Here is a 20,624-nt window from a genome sequence, read left to right as displayed (position 1 = left end):
GATCAGCTCAGGGAGGACCCGGCTATAAATAGACCAGTGGGGGAGAGGGGGAGAAACACACACACACACACTCACACACACACACACACACACACACACACACACACACACACACACACACACACACACACACACACACACACACACACACACACACACGCACACACACACGCACACACGCACACACACACAGACAGTACTTGACAATCCCACACATTTAAAATGACAATCCCACACATTTAAAATGACATGATTCTCAAGCAAGCCAAAAACACACGTGAGCATACACATCCACAAACACGCTGATTGGCTAACAAAAACGAGAGACAGTAAAACATTGTTGGGCTTTCCTGCATAAAGATAGAGACACACTTTCCCTACTCACACAGCTCAGTGGAGCTTATATACTGTATATAGAACTGAATAAACAAGTCTATGGACTCACTATCACCAGACTGGTGGTGACACATACGCCTTCCCTGCTGGCTCAACACCTGTCACAGCAGCTCTCCTAAACAAACCACTGTCCCCCTCGTTTCCTTCTTCCTTCTCCTCTATCCCTCTCTCCATCCCTCCCTCCCTCCCTTCATCCATCCATCCACAATGGCGGGTAAATCATAGTAAATTGACCCGAAAGCGCGAAAGTAAGTGCGAAGGGACGTGCGAAGGGACGTGCGATGCCAACGCATGGGCTGACCGAAAAGCAGTCTATTTCTTGGGCGTACTAGTCTATGGAAAGGAAGGAAACACTCCCACTTGGAACCTGTTCCTCCTTCTATATCTCTCCGTCTCTCCTCGCTCTCCCAATACCACTGCTCCAGTCTCGTTGCTTTGACTAGCCCATCAAACCACCTTGGCAGGAGGCCGACAGCCGGGGGTGAATCAAGTGAACGGAGAGCTAAATACAGAACCACTCTAGGAGTTTTTAATGGGTGGTGGGGGGGGGGATTGGGGCACAGTGTTTACTAAGGTAGACATCCGGTGTGATTCTCTTGTCTCCCGAGCCGAAGCATCTAGAGTATATCAGCTTATGACATTTAGAAATGTCTATGTGTACACAGACCCACAAACAAAAACACACGTGGCCTGTGTGGTCCAGCGGTTACAGCCATGGACCCCCGGGACACGTGTATACTAGATTCAGGATGGGTTCTAATCCGGCTGACTAGCGCCCTTTCTTTTCAACACTTTACGATCTACTCCAAAAAAGCAACAAAATTGCAAAAGTAGCGACTACACAAAAACAATATATACAACAACAGAAACAATTGCACATTCACTGTAACTGACACCTGCATTGAGATGTGAGCAGAGCCTTAACAACATGTGGATAACAGTGGGAGATAGCCTGGCTATAATGGCTGGACAATGCCCAAGTAGAGTAGGTACACACACACACACACACACACACACACACACACACACACACACACACACACACACACACACACACACACACACACACACACACACACACACACACACACACACACAGCTTTGTTTTTCTGGGTTGCACGGCGCTATTTTCAGCCCATCCAGACTGGGGTCATGATTAATACATGATGGAGGGCGAGGAGGAGGGATTAAACATTCATATCACACACACACACACTCACGCTAAATTACTAATACATACACATCTCCAAACACACACACCCACTCTCTCAGACAAATATGCACATGGACACACACACTCTCTCAGACAAATATGCACACGCACGCACGCACGCACGCACGCACACACACATACACACATACACACACACACACACACACACACACACACACACACGTTGCATGCCTTCCCCTCTGCTGAAAAAGAAGGATGGTGGGAAGACGAACGCAAAGAGAAAGAGGGGAGACAACAAAGAGCTGGGGTGTGTGTGCGTGTGTGCGTGTCTTTGTGTGTGTGTGGTGTGTGTGTGTTGGCAGGGCTATTTTTGGAGGGGCTGGTAGAGCAGGCGGGCCGTGATGCCTGCGATGCCATAATGGCATTTTAATTAGCCAAGAGAGCAGAGAGGGGACGCGCCCCGCATCACTAACCAGCAGCCAACGCCAGGGGACACAGGCAAATCAGGAAGCGCACGCACGCACGCACACACACACACACACACACACACACACACACACACACACACACACACACACGACGCACACACACACACGCACACACATATATGTTCTTGCATGCACGCCACACACACACACACACACACACACACACACACACACACACACACACACACACACACACACACACACGTGACATGATACACTACTTTACGGTACTCAAGGTGTTCAAGTGACAAACTTCACTTCTGTCTCACTGCAAAAAGATGCATCTTATTGTGTGTGTGCGCACGTGTGTGTGTGTGCGCGCAAGTGTGTTTCTCTGCCGCAAATATAAGTCCTAATGCAGTGTCGTTACAGAGCAGGATTAGACACATTTGGATGGCAGAGATGTAAGAATTGTCGATGGGTAGCATTTGTGTGCGTGTGTGTGTGTGTGTGTGTGTGTGTGTGTGTGTGTGTGTGTGTGTGTGCTAGTAGGGTGGCAGTGGCAGATGGCAGAAAGATGACACCAAAGCCTGATGGGCCGGAGGAGGACTGGCCCGTCTGTCTCTCTCTCACACACAAACACACACACGCACACACACAAACACCCCTCCCAGAGAAGCTCCTAATTGTAATCTAACTGCACTTCTGTCCCTCCAATGCCTTCCATTCCCTTTGTGAGAATGTGTTACAACTAACACCTTATGTGACCCAAAAGGCAGAGGGAGGGAGAGAGAGAAAAAGAGGGAGAGAAGAAGGTACGACGAAGAGAAAGGGAATGAAAGTGTGAGAGAGACAACAGAAAGAGCCCATAGAGAGAGAAAGAAATGGAGAGCGGAGAGAGCACATGAGAAATAGAGTGTGTGAGAGAGCGAGGGAGAGAGATATGTGCGTGCCACAAGGGGAAGCGAGGCGTCAGGGAGGAGGGCGCATTTTCTTTTCATTAAAGCGGTGGAGTGCATTTGAACCTTGACCCCTGACAGCCAGGGAAAGAAGAGAGGGCCGTGAGGGGGCAGGTGGCCGACAAACAGTACAGCCGGCTGAGAGCACATCATCTTCTCCACGGCAACCAGAGCAAACACAGAGCAGAGATACTGGTGTGTCCTCAGGAAGCCTCACACTCAACCTCTCTCTCTCTCTCTTTAATGAAATATCAAACAGAAGGCCTTCTGGGAGGGAGGGGAGGGAGGGAGGGGATGTGGGGGGAGAGACAGAGAGAGAGAAAAGCCAAGAGGGTGAGATAGAGAGAGAAAGGGTGGCGAAAGAGACCGAGCAAGACGGAGAGCGAGAGAGAGAGAGATAAATAGCCCCCTCCAGCCTTAGGATGGGACCCAGTGAACTGTGAAGAGGCTCATCACAACATGTTTAGAGCAGACAGCAGCCTTTCAAGAGAAAAGCCCTTATCCGCAGCTAAACTGAAACAAACACATACAAATCACACACACTCTGTTTGGACCTCGCTAAGTATCCGATGGACAGATGGATTTCACTACTCAAAATAGAAAATAACAACCTATGTAAAGCTGAGCTGACCTGGAGCTCAGTCCTGCCTGGCTACCCAAATTCCATGTTCCGGCCAAACGTTAACCACGCCGACGGACGTTACTTTCTTCTACCAATGAGTCTGGATCTGAGTACCTCCCCGATGATTTCTAGAACGCAAACGCATTCGAACCGTTCTGATTGGTCCCAGAGCACGTGGGTAAAGTGGCATGTAGAAATTCGTCGTTGGCTTTGATACTCTTGATTGGTTAGAGATTATCCAAATCGCTGAAGACTTTGTTACGTAAAACACCCCTCATTTGGACATCAACATAAATCAAATTGTATTTGTCACATGCGCCGAATACAACAGGTTACCGTGAAATGCTTACTTACAAGCCCTTAACCAACAATGCAGCTCAAGAATTGACTAAATAAAGTAAAAAATACATCTAATCAAAAAAAAGTAACAAGAAAATGACATAACAATAACGAGGCTATATACAGGGTGTACCGGTACAGAGTCAATGTGCGTGGGTACAGGTTAGTCGAGGTCATTTGTAAAGTGTAAAGTGAAGACGCATAGATAATAAACAGCGAGTAGCGACAGTGTAAAAACACGGGGAGAGACAATGTAAATACTCCAGTATATCCCCGGGAACACAAACAACTTAAATGATCGTATGTAGCTAACGATAGAGCAGCGGAAGAATTCAGCTTGAGTCGTCAGGCAAGTCCCAAATATGGTCCATTTTGTGCACTGTGAGGGCTATCTAATGGACAGAAAATGTCACCCTGAGGTTCAAATGTCACGATTCCACATAGTAGTAAGGTTATTGTAACCACTCGGGTTGGCAAAGAGCTCTACTTGTCTCGAACTAGCATGTAAGAAAAGGACAATTGTGTATAATGCAATGGTAGGTGAAGTAACCGGTACGACTATGAACCATGGACAGTAAGGTTTAAAGGGAAAAGACAGATTCTGTGATGTTCCAACTGCATACGAGGTGAGGCATGTTGACAATCAGCCAAAACAAACCAGGTCAGCGTCTGGCTGAGTGGACAGATCTTCATCTTGACAGGACAGAGAGCCTGTAGCCTGAAGACTCCAATAGCCCCCTTGAGACGGGCAAATCACAAGCAAATAAATGAAGGTCAGGATTCAGGGAAAAGGCGGAGACGGCCGTGTGTGTGTGTGTGTTGTGTTGTGTCAGAGAGCCCATTAAAGGGAGCTAGTGGCGGGACCCTCAGCGGTCACCTTGATCAATAAATAGCCATAGTCCTGAGGCTTGACTCATAGGGAGGGGGTAGAGGATGGATGCATTAGCTGAATAAACATGGATGTGCTCCGTATGGTCAGTGAGGGGTGTCTGTGCCAAGTTGACCACACTGACAGGACACAGGCTGGTCGGGCAGGAAGTAGAGGGGGAGAGCGCGGGGGGGGGGCACTCCTGCCAGGCGAGACCACCCCACTGGGCACACAGCCGGTGTAGTTCAAGTGGAGCCCCCCGATCCAACACACACAGACAGAGACACATGCACACACAAACATGCATGTGTGAACGTACAGGTTGTGCGCACACACATACATACACACACTAACCCACCCACACATAACCTCAACACTCCAACAGCTCACACTTACACCTGATAGACCACTGAACAGAAGCCAAGCTGCCCCTCTCCCCCTCCCTCCCTCCCTCCCTCCCTCCCTCCCTCCCTCCCCTCCCTCCCTCCCTCCCTCTCAGCCTCAACCGGCCTCTACTCTATAACCTACACACGGTGGCCAAACTGTCTTCCCAGCGCAAACCAGACTGGACAACCCAGCCATGATGGCTGGCCTGCCAGCCAGACCAATCTACACACAGTAACCAAAACTCAGGCACCAGACAGGTGTAATCAATATGGTGATAGCGCCACCCTCTTCTATTCATATTGCTGCTAGGTGGTTTAGATTTAAAAAACCAGCACACCCAGACTCACTACATCTCAGGATGTTCATCACTGCTCCCCTCTAAGATGGGAGGGGAACGCAGGCTAGGAGGAGAGGAGCTACTCAATCCCCATGCATGATCCAAAACCCCCCCTCTCCCCCCAGAAGCCCCATAACATACCCTGCCTTTAGAACGTACAGTGAGTAGATACTCAATATGGAGTAGCGGCAGAAGGCTCGTCTCCCCAAAGGAGCAAAGGGATCCCCCGCAAAACTCAAGAAGGGCGCCCGTCAAAAAGGATCATGGGATGGTGGGGCGTCTTTGAAGCACCCTGGAGAGGATCTGCCAAGGAGTCGAGGACACTGGAGGACTTAATGGGCTATTAGGAGGGTAGGAGTGTTCTGTTGGTCGGGAGGCTGAGGAGAAGGCTCCTGTAGCAGGCATCCATCAGCCTCTCTGGAGGGGCTAGCATTAGCACGGGCTAACGGAGAGGGGGGAGAGAGAGCAAGGGGACAGTGAGAGGGCGCGGAGTGTGGGTAGATGGGGAGGGGGGTGAGTGGAAGGAGGTGGAAGAGAAGATAGGATGAGGAGAATAGAATCCCATGTTAACAGTAAACCTTGGACAAGGACACCAATACATGTCTCAAGGATTACTTCTCCCTAGCTACAGAACTGCTCTCTCTCTCTCTCTCTTCTCTCCTCTCCCTCTCTCTCAGAAAGAGGGGACCAGAGATCACTGAATGAAAAGAAATGGACACGACCATTGTGGTTACAAAGCACTTTGCACTGTAAAGCTAAATGTACCTCCCTTTTCAGATGATAACCTATATTTAAGACAATCAGCCCTATCTTTCTAAAACTGTGGTCGGATGCCAGTGTACGGGTGTGATTTCCTGACATGTAACATCATGCAGAAGTGACGCTTCTGAAAGTCATTTATCGTCACGCTCAACTCCAGGCACAGTCTAAGGGAGAATAGCATGCCTCTAACATGCTGCAAATCATCTATTCTGCATATTAACACATGCAAAAATGTACCGACATATGTAGACACACACACGGACAAACACAGTAAACACACACCCACACACACAGGTGTTAGCTCTGCGGAAACAGCTCACATTCTAACCATTACCTTCACTTAGTATTGATATTCCTAGAATGTTGTGTGCTGTTTTTTACTGAAGGTCACAGAGAATGGAGTGGATATACAGTGTGTGTGTGTGTGTGTGTGTGTGTGTGTGTGTGTGTGTGTGTGTGTGTGTGTGTGTGTGTGTGTGTGTGTGTTTTTGCATGTGTGTGTGTGTGTGTGTGTTTTTTGCGTGAGTGTGTGTTTTTTGCATGTGTGTGTGTGTGTGTGTGTGTGTGTGTGTGTGTGTGTGTGTGTGTGTGTGTGAGAGCGTGCGTGCGTGCGTTTGTCTATGCAGTGAATCACGTCTGGAGGCAGGTTCACGTCGCTGAGACAAACAGAAAGTGTGAGTCACTGCCTCTGTTCCCTGGGTGAACACGCCTTTCAGCTGGTTGAAACACACACCAATCATCCTCTCAGTCAGCGCTTGATGACACACACACACTTTACATTCACAAGAATATTGTACGTTCACAACTAGTTTGAACTAGCATTTACAGTAACATTTCCTAGGATTGTGACTCATGTTAGATGAAAAGGCATGAGCGGTCAAAACAGAAAGGAACTCAATCAAGTAAAGCTTCAACAAGAGCACTGTTCAGTTCAGTGTGTGTGTGTGTGTGTGTGTGTGTGTGTCTCTAATCTACATACATTTATCAGGAAAGGATCCACCATCTGGTATCCAAGCAGAGTTCTGATTAAAGTACATCCACTACTTAGCCCTTGTCCCCCCAGACAATGAACAGTGGGACAGTGGCGGTTCTAGACCATTTCAACTGGGGGGGGGCCAAGCTGGGGCCAGTTGTACTGTTAGAGGGGCCAGTTATATTAGACGTTATTGTTGTCATATCATTTTCTTCACTGCCTTGCAGCATTAGCAGGCAAAAGACCATGTTCATAATCACCAGTGTTCCGCGTTGCCACTGTCTAATAACGTATGTAAAAAAAAGAACGATAGCAAAAGTTAGTTATGTAAAACTTATTTCATACTCCACATTTAGGGGGGCCACAAGGGGGTACACAATTGTTGTCACAGGGGCACTGCCCCCCCCCCCAGAACCGCCCCTGCAGTGGGATCGTGCTTTACAGCCATATACACATGTACCAGTTACTAATCACCAATACCACCCTTCACCACATACAGATGTGCAAACACATTCAATTCTCATGCATCTCTCACACTGCGCACCACACAGACCTCTTGCATTCATGAACCTCAACCAGGAGTGAATGTGAAAAGCTTTATTGAAATGTGCTTTATGAAATGAACAACACACACACACACACACACACACACACACACACACACACACACACACACACACACACACACACACACACACACACACACACTCTCTGGAATAACACTACCAACAGTTCATCTAGGCTCTGGGTTTAGATACAGTCTGTGGCTGTCCCTCTGTCTCGACTGTGATGGAGCAGACCAAGTGGGGGGGACTCTGTAACACAGCAACCCACAGCCCCAGGTGTTCGGGGAAGAAGAGAGAGATTCGCGCCCCAGATCCTCCAAGAATAGCTTTGCATGCCGTGCCGTGGTGCCCAGCCAGGAGGCAGAGCACAAACAACTGGCCGCCAAGCCGTCTGGATTAAACAACATGCCCTTAGCCTGGCACTCCTTGATACCCCAGGGCTGACTGGCTTTTGTTCCTCTTTTAACCCTCCACCATGCACCCCGCATTGTTACCGTACAGAGCACTGAGGATACGGTGGGTTATGCTGCGTATGGATGAGATGCTAAATGCAATTCCTATACTAACAGTAAAGCGATAGTGTTCAGTGAAACAATGCAGCCTTAGCTTCACTAGAATGTTCTATGGAATATCTGCAAAACCGACAAGAGGAGGATTGCTAAAAACCCAGTGTTGGGTCTCTCCCCCCCCCCCACTGGGGAACGATCAGGGCTGGCTCTCTCATGGCATGCGTCCAGGGGGAGAACTTTAAAGCCATTCCTAGCGCCGACACAGAGGCCTCTGCAAATCCCTGGGTACCACCCAGTCTCTACTAATCCAACCTCCCAACCACCACGTCAATCCAATGCACGTTGGACAGGACGGGGGAGAACACCCTGAGCTTGACTTTGTTTCGAGATGGCCCTCGCTACCATTTCAGCTCCCGTTCACTTCCTGACAGACTTCCTAAGAAGGGAATATCCGAGGGTGTTTCACAGAGTTCTTATGTTCCCCACTGTGGCACACTTTTGCCACTGCTACAGTACCTGTAGCTGGTTGTTGCTGTGAACTTGAAAATCAGAGTTCAGTTGGAGTACTTTTGTTACTTTGAATGCTCTATTCAGAGCAACTTCAATGGAGTCATCTTACTGCAGCAAATTCTTTTCATAAAGCCAGGTATTGCATACAGATTAGACTACAGTATGTATTAATACTCAACAGTGAACATACCGGCATCAAAGATTGACAGTGTTCTGATTCTCCATCGTTCTCCTGAAGTATGCACTTGTTCACTCGCCTTTACACCAGTCCATTCCTTTTCAATCAATGAGGTATAGTGTACAAGTGCACACTTTGGGAGAAGGGTAGCCATTGACTTTACTCCAGAAGCAGACTGGAGTCCAACAAAAACCTCTCGTTACACATCCCCCTTGTTATATCTACTCTTATACTTTTGACAAAATAAGCTTGGAAAGAGGATACGATACAAACAAATGTAAACTTTAGTATGGCCACCTTTATCAGTTGCCTCCAAAAATGATGTGGCCCAGTTGTGTTTCAATTTTACAGATTGCGACGCAATCCACTTTCCATGCATAATCCGCCAACATTTCAAACGCTCCATCTTTGGATTTCAAGGCCCTAGCTAATAGCAGGAGAGGGTGATTCCAGGCGCAGCAACAAGTCCAAAGGGTATGAGAAGGAACCAAAACAGGCCTGCCGTCTCCACTTTATCTTGCACTGCTGCTTCCATAGGTCAGATATGATCAGGAAAGAGAGGGAGTAGAGCGGTGTGTGAAAAAGAGGGTCTGGAGGAGAAGAGAGGAGGAGAGGTGAAGAGAGGACAGGAGAGCAGAGCAGAGCAGAGTGGCTAGAAGAGGAGAGAGATTGCCAGGCCAGAAAACGCGCCTTTGGCGCACGCCACGCAAGCTGGAGCATTTTACAATAACCCAGGACATTCCAAGTAATTAGCCAAGAATGTCTTACATGTGGCTCTCTCTGACGTCAATCATGTACTTTCCAAGATTTCCCTTCTTTTTTACATTTTTTTTGCAACTGGCATTGCGTAACGCTGCTTTTGTGAGCTGCTCTTGGCATGGGTGTTACATTGGTTCAGGGGGGTGGGCCGTGGAGGGAGCTCCCAAAGTGGGCGGGGGGCACACTGACCTCAATCTAACTGACCATTTCATTTAAGAGGCTGGTGTGTGTGTGTGTGTGTGTGTGTGTGTGTGTGTGTGTGTGTGTGTGTGTGTGTGTGTGTGTGGGTAGACTCTTGGTGGGTCACTGTAACATGAGAGATACTGTACATGACATGCCCAAACATACCTCCTCTGTGAAATTCATGACAAGCTCTTATCCTTGGGGAATTCGGTAAAAACAAATAACTCGGCACAAACACAACGGAAGTTACGGAGGCTCAAATAGATCCCGATTGAACATTCTGACTGTGTCATGCCATTGACCTACAGTCTGAGCCTCCGTGGATTTCAAATGGATGTGTCATAATTAGGGTTGCACAGTGTGGGACTTTCTCCATGAGAAGTTAAGCCTGGGAATTTGGATAATTTTGCTTAAATTAATAAAAAATGTTAGCTTATAACAGTGAACCTTTTTTGTGGGATACACATGAGGTAATTATTGGTTTTGTGGCCTATTTTGGTTAAACTATCCCCAATTCAATGGAATTGCAACCCATCACATGTGCAGTGCACTCTTCCATCACATCTACAGCTGATTTTCAAGATCTTGCACACTAATGAGATGCTATTGAGCCCACACCACTACACTGTCTGAGCCAAGGACTAAATGCTTTCTGGTAAGTTTTGATTACAATACTGGGTGGGGTGAATATATTTTATATGACATACATTATTTTTGTTAACTAGTAAATGGTAGCCTATAGCAAAGTGTGTTTAAATCATTTCTAACTTGTTGTTTTCTGCTAGTTAGTTGTTGCTACCATGTGGGTTTGAGCTTCCTAACTGAGGAGTGTTAATTCACCTGTTTCCATACGTGTTTCATTTTAAAACATTTATCTTACAAAGGAGTTGTTTAATCTAACTGCTTAACTATTTATCTGTACATGGAATTGTATTATTTATTTTTTTACAGATTTCTTTCTAATCTTTACAGGAAAACGCCACAGGCACTATCTGATGTAGAAGGAAAGGCTGTGTACATTTGCAAATACCATGCAAAATCATGTGAAGAATGCAACAAAGACACAGAATCATCTGGCCAAGTGCATAAAGTTCCCTCATTGCTCACACCAATCAACCTCTGACAAAAGTCCCTCTGCTTCTATTCGAGGTGAAAATGATGAATCAGACACCTTATCAATAGCAACAGCTCATGGTCCTCCTGGAATCAGACGTTTTTTTTCACTCAATGGAGGAACGTAGTCAAAGAAATGCTGATGAATGTCTTGTTCAAGCTGTGTATGCAACTGGTTCACCTCTGATGCTCACAGGCAATGTGTATTGGAAGAGATGTCTGAATGTTCTTCGCCCAGCATACACCCCTCCAACCAGACATGCTTTATCTACTAATTTGCTGGATGCAGAGTTCAACAGAGTTCAAGTGAAGGTCAAACAAATCATAGAGAAAGCAGACTGTATTGCAATCATCACTGATGGGTGGTTGAATGTTCGTGGGCAAAGAATAATTAACTACATCATCTCCACCCCTCAACCAGTATTCTACAAGAGCACAGACACAAGGGACAACAGACACACCGGTCTCTCCATTACAGATGAGCTGAAGGCTGTCATCAATGACCTTGGACCACAGAAGGTATTTGCACTGGTGACAGACAACGCTGCGAACATAAAAGCTGCTTGGTCTAAAGTGGAGGAGTCCTACCCTTACATCACACCCATTGGCTGTGCTGCTCATGCATTGAATCTGCTCCTCAAGGACATCATGGCACTGAAAACAAAGGATACACTCTACAAGAGAGCCAAGGAAATGGTTAGGTATGTGAAGGGTCATCAAGTTATAACAGCAATCTACCTCACCAAGCAAAGTGAGAAGAATAACAGCACCACATTGAAGCTGCTCAGCAACACCTGTTGGGGTGGTGTTGTCATGTTTGAAAGTCTCCTGGAGGGGAAGGAGTCTCTCCAGTATGGACAGCCCCATCAAGAGGATCCTCCTGGATGATGTATTTTGGGAGAGAGTGGTAAGCAGCCTGAAACTCCTGAAACCTATAGCAGTAGCCATTGCACGGATTGAGGGAGACAATGCCATCCTGTCTCATGTTCAGACTCTGCTTCCAGATGTAAGAGAAGAAATCCGTACTGCCCTGCCCACTTCACTCTTGCTCCAAGCAGAGGAAACTGCAGTTCTGAAATACATCAAAAAGCGTGAAGACTTCTGCCTGAAGCCCATACATACCGCAGCGTACATGTTGGACTACAAGTATGCTGGCAAGAGCATCCTGTCTGGTGCAGCGATCAAAAAGGCCTATGGTGTCATCACTACTGTGTCTCGCCACCTTGGCCTGGATGAGGGCAAGGTTCTTGGCAGTCTGGCGAAGTACACTTCCAAGCAAGGGCTTTGGGATGGAGATGCAATATGGCAGTCGTGCCAACATATCTCATCAGCCACCTGGTGGAAGGATGTTTGTGGATCTGAGGCTCTTTCCCCTGTTGCCTCCATCATCCTCCAAATCTTACCAACATCAGCCGCCTTTGGTGTGTGTGTTTGGGAACACACACACCAAAGCACGCAACAGGCTGACCAATGCAAGGTTTGAAAGATTGGTGGCCATCCGGGCAAATTTGAGGCTTTTTGAGCCTGACAACAAGCCATTCTCAACAAGGTTGGAAAGTGACAGTGAAGATGAGGCCGCAGAGTCTGATGTTCAAGAGGTGGACAGTGAGGAGGTCCAGGGAGAAGACATGGAAGCCTGACAGGAAGACAACCAAAACTTTAGTTTCTAGACTATCATTTTACAGATGCATGGTGAAAATGTTTTAGGGAGATGCGATGAATCATTTGGGATCAATATTCCCTTTCTTTGGTTGTTCAGTGGAATCATCCCATGTGAAGAGTCAACTCATTTAATTAAAGTTCAATTCGTAACTACATTTTTTTTTCTATTGGAAGGATTTAATAATTTGCAATTATGTCAACATATGATAAGGTAAAGGGTTTATGTTTCTGTCTCCATTATGATATGGTAAATATATCCCATGCAAAAAAACATCTACATTTAAATGGTATTAATAATAGTTTGTATATATTTCCGTTAAACCCCATATATTCCCGTTAATTCCCACGGAAAGTTTCCACCTCTGAATATTCCCCAAAATGTGCAACCCTAGTCAGTAATACGTAGCCTAGATGTGGAGGGAGGAAACAGAGGCAATAAAACAATGATCTGTGCGTCGGACGGTAGCGGCGAGAAGCGAGTGGGAGGGTTTGCTCTATTGCTCTCAGGCTCTAGTGCTGATGTCATGTAAACCAGGAAGGGGGATTATCAGTAATCACACTCACTCACTCAGGTTTTAGGGAGAGTTTGCAGAGGATTACTTCCCCATCTGATGCCGAGTGGATTGCTGCGTTATCATTATGATTAAATTCCTTATGCAGGCTTGTGTATGTGCGCCTGCTTCTTTCACTGCTTGGAAGGGTAAAAAGGATTGGGGCAGGTCCACAGGCAGAAAAAGATTGTTGGCATGATTAACGGCACATGTACCGTAGCACATCTAGCCGATTCGATAAGGACAGGGTAAAGACACTTTATTTGACAGTGTCACTATGACATGGACATGACAGTGTCATAGATATAAATTAAACTGTCAATCATATGAACTTGAGTACACCCGAAAACTGTTCAAATGTTCCTTAAGTAACCACATTTCAACCCCAGTGGGTCTAAAATGTTGCTTTAGCCAAGCTCATTTCACATCATAAAAATGAAGTCATTGACTTTGGTTCCATTTGTGAACCAACATTTTAATTTACTCCCTCACTTCATTCAAAACGTACATAAACTCAGAAAAAAAAGAAACGTCCTCTCACTGTCAACTGCGTTTATTTTCAGCAAACTTAACATGTGTAAATGTTTGTATGAACATAAGATTCAACAACTGAGACATAAACTGAACAAGATCCACAGACATGTGACTAACAGAAATGGAAAAATGTGTCTCTGAACAAACGGGGGTAAAAATCAAAAGTCTGTGGCCACCAGCTGCATTAAGTACTGCAGAGCATCTCCTCCTCATGGACTGCACCAGATTTGCCAGTTCTTGCTGTGAGATGTTACCCCACTCTTCCACAAAGGCACCTGCAAGTTCCCGGACATTTCTGGGGGGAATGGCCCTAGCCCTCACCCTCCGATCCAATCGGTCCCAGAAGTGCTCAATGGGATTGAGATCCGGGCTCTTCGCTGGCCATGGCAGAACACTGACATTCCTGTCTTGCAGGAAATCACGCACAGTACGAGCAGTATGGCTGGTGGCATTGTTATGCTGGAGGGTCATGTCAGGATGAGTCTGCAGGAAGGGTACCACATGAGGGAGGAGGATGTCTTCCCTACAATGCACAACGTTGAGATTGCCTGCAATGACACCGCCCCAGACCATGACGGACCCTCCAGCTCTAAATTGATCCTGCTCCAGAGTACTGGCCTCGGTGTAACGCTCATTCCTTCGACTATAAATGTGAATCTGACCATCACCCCTGGTGACCGCGACTCGTCAGTGAAGAGCACTTTTTGCCAGGTCTGTCTGGTCCAGCGATGATGGGTTTGTGCCCATAGGCGACGTTGTTGCCTGTGATGTCTGGTGAGGACCAGCCTTACAACAGGCCTACAAGCCCTCAGTCCAGCCTCTCTCAGCCTATTGCAGACAGTCCGAGCACTGATGGAGGGATTGTGCGTTCCTGGTGTAACTCGGGCAGTTGTTGTTGCCATCCTGTACCTGTCCCGCAAGTGTGATGTTCGGATGTACCGATTCTGTGCAGGTGTTGTTACACGTAGTCTGCCACTGCGAGGACAATCAGCTGTCCGTCCTGTCTCCCTGTAGCGCTGTCTTAGGCATCTCACAGTACGGACATTACAATTTATTGCCTGGCCACATCTGCAGTCCTCATGCCTCCTTGCAGCATGCCTAAGGCACGTTCACACAGATGAGCAGGGACCCTGGGCATCTTTCTTTTGGTGTTTTTCAGAGTCAATAGAAAGGCCGCTTTAGTGTCCCCTAAGTTTTCATAACTGTGACTTTAATTGCCTACCTTCTGTAAGCTTTTAGCGTCTTAACGACTGTTCCACAGGTGCATGTTCATTAATTGTTTATGGTTCATTGAACAAGCATGGGAAACAATGTTTAATCCCTTTACAATGAAGATATGTGAAGTTATTTGGATTTTTACGAATTATCTTTGAAAGACAGGGTCCTGAAAAAGGGACGTTACTTTTTTTGCTGAGTTTATATTTAGTCGGCGATGGCTCAGTTTACTGTGTTGATTCTGAATCATACGTATTGTTCTCACTCTGGAGTTGCAGAAGAGTGATTGCCAGAGTGGGGAGCTGGTTTCAGTGTTTGCTCTCCCTCGTCTCGATGTGCTCAGAGCAGGATTGGCTGGGTTTCTGCTTGAGCCCCATTTGTTGATGCATAGATCCCATACCATCTGATGTCAACAAGCTATTCAGACGATTTAATCCACTTGTGTGAATAGAGTAAGTCCTCCAAATCGCGATCGTCATTGGCACTGCTTAGAAAGAAAGTCATCAGACAGCCAGATGAGTTGGTTTAACAGTACAATGACAAGGTCAACATTTCGAATCCTTGTGCGTCACTGGAGCTCGACGTAAAATATATATTTTAGGAAAACAAACATTTCTTAGATCTTCTCCAGAGTGCAATGACAAAGAGATTGTCCAAAATCCACTCTCCACTGGTAGGAAAGGTGTTACCGTTAAACCACCCAATTATTTTTTAAAACCAACGGTAATGTCTAAGCCTTCATTTGCAAACCAGTTTCTCCTCCTAAAGCTGAACCTCATATGGCTGAATCCAGCAAGGATGGGGGAATGTGGAAATGATAGGGCTGTCACGATGAGCTCTCTGACAAGCAGGACCATAGCCATTAACATCATGGAGGAGATGCTTTAATTATAAGATTTGCTTTATGAAACGGAGCCTTTCCTCGCTGGAGAACTCAAACCAGTAATTAGGCAAATATCGGGTGTTATAAACACAGGGTGAAACAGGTAGGACATCTCTCGGATTCTCTCATATTTTAATGTTGTCTCAGTGTAGGCATTCTAACTAAGAGGTTCACATTATCATGATGTTGAGGAGTCAGCCGTAAGACTACAGCAAGGTGTTCCCAACTAGGCCCTCAATAACTAGTTGGTTCTCATCTAGTCTTGACGCAATTCCTTGCATCCTCTCCCCTCACCTCCTTCTCAACTGCATCCAAGGTCCCTCCACTCTGACCTTCTTCTCCAGGTTGTGTATAACCAAGCAAAGATAAATTGCGAAATAGGCTAGCCTTAGGGACCAGAGCAGTATTCAAAAAGCTTCCCAGAGTAGGAGCGATGATCTAGGTTCAGGTCTCCGCTGTCCGTGTTATCCTATTCAGTGTGATCTACAAGATAAAATCTGATCCTAAATCAGCACTTTAACTCTGAGACGCTTCATACATACATCCCCAGTTGACTATGTGCTAGCTGGGGGTCACGAAGCTATAGAGAAAAAATGCTTTGTGCCCCGATCCCAGCCACAATTCGAAGAGCCATTCAAGCAGCCTGTCGTAACAACAAGGCATACTGACACATTGTCTTTGAACCGTCGAAGCCCTAATAAATGCCCCTGGCTAGCACTGAAGAAACACCACCTGGGCTCACACAAAACAAAAACAACAACGGGAGCAAAGTAAGAGAGCCTCGCTTCATGTGATTGGCTTGCTTCCTACACCAATTAAAATCTGCACGCTTGCGTGCATGCTCCGAAGCCAACACTCCAAAGAGCCTAGAATGGATTGTTTGTTTACTGCGACCCCATTGGCAAAAATGGGCTTGAACGTAGCAAGCTCAGGGTCTGAGTCTTTTCTTAAATCTTCTTTCTCCCAGCAAAGAGTTTAGTCTTGCTTTCCCAAGGTATGGAGAGAGAACCTGGAAGGGACAGTGCCTAAACTGGAGGTGGTGGCCATCCTAATGGGACAACTCTGAGAGGACATAGCGGAGGGACCAGAAGTCAAGACCAGAAACATGGCTCCACATAGAAACGAACAAACACACATGCGTACGCACACCCACACTCCCACAAACACCAATTGGTACACACATGCACACGCGCACACACACAATATTTGCTTTACATTCCCTTCAGAGCCTGAGGTTTTAGACCCAATATGACCGCTTCTCCGCCCCGCTTGACGTCAATGGGGGCAGAGGGGCCAGGCGATTACACAGTGTAAGCGGCGTAAGCCAGGGATGATTGTTTACGTAGGTCATCACCGTTGTCGTTATTATTAAGGCATTACTTCATTAGATAATGGAAGGGTCTTGATCCTCCATGGATGTAATAGTGTAGTAAAATGACGCTGGTGATATGATCTTACAGATTAGATCATTCCCTGATTCCCTTGGTGTTTCTTTGGGGAGCATGGCTTTGGATTTCTCTAATCCATTCTACTTTTACATTTTAGTAATTTAGCAGACACTCTTATCCAGTGTGTCTTACTGGAGCAATTAGGGTTAAGTGCCTTGTTCAAGGGCATAGACATATTTTTCACCTAGTCGGCTTGGGAATTTGAACGAGAGACCTTTCGGTTTCTGGCCCAATGCTTTTGGTCCATGGCCTCTTTTGGCCAACACAATCTAAACGCATGACTATGAAAACATGCGAATGACACGCAACTCAACCCAATTGCAACAGCTTTTTAAAAATGTTTTCCCCACCACATGAGTAACAAAAACAAAAGTGAGTCACTTGTGCCAAGCACAATGCTACGTTACTCTGTCGACTTCAGAGGGGGTCTGCTGTGTTCGGTTGACAGCTGCTATAGCGTGGAGGGTTAGTGAGATGCTGGGCTGATGAAACACATGGAAGGGGACTCTATTAGTGTGGTGACTATGGTCAGATCAATGAGTGGGAGGCTCAACAGTCGCCCTCTTTGTGCATCTGAGCACATGTATGAGTGTTTTATTTGTGTGTGTGAGAGAAAGACGGAGAAAGCCTTGTGTGTCTATAAATATCTGCATTTCACCCCCCAATGCTCTGGCGACCAGGGTAGCTCTCAGCATGCCCTCTCTCGCTCCATCCCCCCCTTCTCTCTCCAGTCCACCCGCACTTAATAATGCTTTCAGGCCTGGTCCGCTCCCACACAAAAAGGCTATACCACAATGGCGAAGTTGTTATAGGTTAATCCTGAAGGGACGTCTAGGAAGAAGAGGGGATGGTTTATAGCGCTAATGGTTGGTAGCCAATGGGGATGGATAATAAGGTACACTATATGACCAAAAGAATGTGGACACTTACTCGTCGAACATCTCATTCCAAAAGCATGGGCATTAATATGGAGTTGGTCCCCCCCTCGCTGTTATAACAGCCTCCACTCTTCTGGGAAGGCTTTCCACTAGATGTTGGAACATTGCTGCGGGGACTTGCTTCCATTCAGACACAAGAGCATTAGTGATGTCGGGCACTGATGTTGGGCAATTAGGCCTGGCTCGCAGTCGGTGCTCCAATTCATCCCAAAGGTGTTTGATTGGGTTGAGGTCAGGACTCTGTGCAGGACAGTCAAGTTCTTCCACACTAATCTCGATAAACCATTTCTGTATGGACCTCGCTTTGTGCCTTCTGCCCCAAAGTTGGAACCACAGAATGTCATTGGATGCTGTAGCGTTAAGATTTCCTTTCACAAGAACTAAGGGGCTTTGCCCGAACCATGAAAAAAACTGACCCAGACCATTATTCCTCCTCCACCAAAATGCACAGTTGGCATTATGCATTCGGGCAGGTAATGTTCTCGTGGCATCCGCCAAACCCAGATTCGTCCGTCGGACTGCCAGATGGTGAAGTGTAATTCATCACCCCAGAGAATGCGTTTCCACTAATCCAGAGTCCAATGGCGGCGTGCTTTACACCACTCCAGCCGACGCTGGGCATACCACATGGTGATCTTAGGCTCGTGTGCGTCTGCTCAGCCATCGAAAACCAATTTCATGAAGCTCCCGACGAAGAGTTCTTGTGCTGACGTTGCTTCCAGAGGCAGTTTGGAACTCGGTAGTGGGTTCTACAACTGAGGACAGATGATTTTTACACGCTACGCGCTTCAGCACTCAGACGGTGCCATGTTGAAAGTCACTGACTTCTTCAGTAAGGCCATTCTACTGCCAATGTTCGTCTATGGAGATTGCATGGCTTTGTGCTCGATTTTATACACCTGTTACCAACGGGTGTGGCTGAAATAGCCGAATCCACTAATGTGAAGGGGTGTCCACATACTTTAACGCATAAAGCATGAGAGGTTAACACATGCCAGTTCTAAACATAGCTTAATTTGACCCCCCAAAAAACTGTGATTCCTGTGTATTTAAAGCTCATGAGAGTTTGGAATATATGTCAACATGTGCATGTTAAAGTGATTGGGAGAAAGAGAGACTGAAAGACAGAGAGCAATGAACTCAAAGAACTCAATTTCTCCTTCAGTCGTTCATTCATCAACCCGCTGCTTGAGAACCCTATGCTGTCCCCAGAGCGTTGGCACGACGTTAGCGGACCCGCATTCTCCCCAAAGCGACATTTCTCATTAGCCGGCGCTACCCCCGCTAGCTCATTAATCTAGCTAGCGGCTAATGGGCTGCAGCAGCATCGCAGGGGAAATGAGAGAGTGGGCGGATGACAAATCTCCCCTCCACTCGCCCGGTACAACATACAGGTTGTTGCTTCTCACGCAACCCGGGCCGTGTTCAGTGGAGCGCACATCGTACGTAAAATGCAATTGAAAAAAATCTGCTTTGATAAGTTACGGTAGTACCTGCCCGTTTTACTTTGTCAAAACACTTTATGTAGTCGTTCTTATCTCAGAAGTGCCTGAGACAAGCTTATTCTCAAAAGTGCACAAAATGACAAATCACAGTGAGATGGCTATCTCAACGGGTTTATGAGTGACAGGCCAATTACCCAATGGGGAACAGATGGGAGGGGGGTCATGGTAGGGTTGTTCTCTGACTAGGCGGGACTTTAAGCTAGCGGCCAATCATCAAAAATGTCTTACGTTTTTGAGATGCTCCTACGGATGTTATAACAAAGCATAACCATGTTTTCCCATATCTCTACGGTCTCACAGATATAAAATTGATGGTTGTGTAAAACTATTTAACTACAAAAGTGGTTGAATTTATATATGTTGCAAGCTCTGATATTGCTCAAATGTGGAATACAAGTAGTCAGTTGTCTGCCCTACATACACAAACAAACAACATTAGGCTCTCTTAATGCATCTTAGAAATACAGACCTGTAAACAGATACAATAGGAGGATATATCAATACTTATGATAAGCTTGACTTTTTGGTAGCTGTTCAATAAACAAGTTTCTAACTCAAATATGTTCTCATTCAGTGCTGTATGGTCCTGCCTGACAAAAACGCATAATTACATGTTTTTTTATGTTGTGGCTATTGTAATCGTCTCTAAGGCAAGTGCACTCATACACTGAAAACTGTAATTTTTTCTAGTCCCGCTGGCTCACTGCATTTGTGTTGCACATTGGGATGATCCGGTGCACTCTTATCCTGATCAGGTTGAGCTGGCAAATTGATTCTTCCAGACAATCATGTCCACAATCCTGGCAGTCTGCCCTGGAGTTGCCT

General features: G+C 46.4%; 1 protein-coding gene across 1 annotated transcript in view; it reads right to left on the bottom strand.

Moving 5' to 3' along the window:
- Positions 1-20,624, bottom strand: part of hdac4 (histone deacetylase 4) — a 243,538-nt gene that overhangs the window by 153,018 nt on the left and 69,896 nt on the right. The window lies entirely within an intron of this gene.

The sequence above is a fragment of the Salmo salar genome, chromosome 21 (genome assembly GCF_965601325.2).
Source record: "Salmo salar chromosome 21, fSalSal1, whole genome shotgun sequence".
NCBI lineage: Eukaryota > Metazoa > Chordata > Actinopteri > Salmoniformes > Salmonidae > Salmo > Salmo salar.
The sequence above is the reverse complement of the archived record's forward strand: the minus strand, read 5'-3'. Positions and strand labels throughout refer to the sequence as shown.